The sequence below is a fragment of the Mesocricetus auratus genome, unplaced genomic scaffold (genome assembly GCF_017639785.1).
Source record: "Mesocricetus auratus isolate SY011 unplaced genomic scaffold, BCM_Maur_2.0 Super-Scaffold_6723, whole genome shotgun sequence".
Classification (NCBI taxonomy): domain Eukaryota; kingdom Metazoa; phylum Chordata; class Mammalia; order Rodentia; family Cricetidae; genus Mesocricetus; species Mesocricetus auratus.
The window spans coordinates 10,343,591-10,345,307 of NW_024429183.1; the positions used below are offsets into that span (position 1 = coordinate 10,343,591).

General features: G+C 40.0%; 1 pseudogene; it reads right to left on the reverse strand.

The window, feature by feature from the left end:
* Positions 1–763: 763 nt before the first annotated feature.
* On the reverse strand, positions 764–901 carry LOC121136662 (annotated as a pseudogene).
* Between the last annotated feature and the right edge of the window lie 816 nt (positions 902–1,717).

Sequence of the window (1,717 nt, forward strand, 5' to 3'; positions counted from 1 at the left end):
GACTTAGTGGTTTAAACAATAGGAAAGTCTAAGGTCAAATTGCTCAGCAGCATGGTTTCTCATGTCTCTTCTGCAAGTTTGCAGATGGTCACATTGTTAACATGTTCCCACATGGCAAAAAGGGCTTCCCTCTAATATCCGATAAAGCTTTTCATAATGACTTTTCCTTTATGAGTTAATTAGCTTCTAAAGTCCATGTTTCCAGATATCACAGAGTGGGGGTGGGGACTTGGCATTAGACCTTAAATATATGAATTTAGTAGAAGTGTGTTTATTCCATAGCCATTACCTAGGAGACTTTACTAATACTGGTACCCCAGTTCCATCAACACCAAAGAAATCATTGATGAGCGCAAACATTTATTTTAGTACCTAAGGTGATTGCCATGAACTTGGATTGAGTGGCATAGAACACTCTAGAGAGATGTACTTTGGCATGGACTCAGGTAAGTCTTCTCGTGTAAGGAAGTTGTTTTGGTTGCCAATAACAATAAAATGACTAGGGATTTGATAGGGGAATAGATGATGAATAACAGTAGTGACTAATTGAAATAGCTATGTCACCTATCAGACCCTTCCTTTTCTTTGGAGGCTTATAAATAACAATTCAATACCTATTCTAGTGTCTCTTTTCCTATTATTTCTCTGACGTATAGCCTTGTACTTTTCCTCTCATTCCTACTCTATTAGCTCTCATTCAGTCTCTCCATACCCTCCTCAATATTCCTCTCCCTCCCTCTCTCTTTCCTTCTCTCTGTATGTACAGAAAAGAGTGTGACCATTGGTTCCCACTACCACAAAATATGTAGTTGAGTTTCTCACAGCTGGAGAAATGACAGGGTTGGCATATCTGGAGAGCAAGGGATAAGCCTCACACAATCGCTCTCCTGCCAGGTAATATGTCACATCTCCTTGAATTTTCATTTTCTACAGCTTTAATGATGTCTAAGCCTCACTTACTGCAGCACCCACTGTTTACTTTCCTCCTTAATGGTGCTTCTCCAGTACCAATTCCTGTTCTTTCTCCATGTACTTCCCTCCTACAGAAAGTTCCAGAAATCTGTTCTAAGACATGCTTAGTGTGAACCTGATGCACCACAAAGCTAAAGAACAAATCTACCTTATTCAAAGCCTTTCTTCTCTGCTCACTCTCCTGCAAAATGCTACCATAGTCACAAGTTTGTTTTGTTGTGTCACAACTCCTGTCAGGTCTACAGCAATCAATCATGAGACACATCCCAATTTCGGAACCATTTAGATGTGAAAACCCTGTCTTCAAATCACTGAAATGCAGCGAGATGAAAGTCTGTATTGACAGACATTTCTAAAGAAAGCCTACAGGAAAAGGGCATGCGACAGCACATGGATTTTGCCCAAGAAGTCTGTGTGTTTTCTGTTTTTACTTCTTTTTCTCAGTGGTGCTCACTCAAAGGGCTGGTGGACAAAGTGGATGGAATTGTCTAATATTTCCTAGATCCTTGGTCCCTCATCCTGAGCCCAGGACACAAATCCTCAGTGAGATTCAGGAGTAATCAAGAGATTTCCACATGGTAGTCTGCATTTCTGTTACTGAAACACAATGAAATGTTTTCAACACACACAAAACATAACTGTGGGGGAGATGCATGTGCTAATGAGCTTGATTATGCATGTCTCAAAACATCAAGTTGTACATCCTCATATATGCAAAAGCTGTAGTCACTTTTTGTGACATATA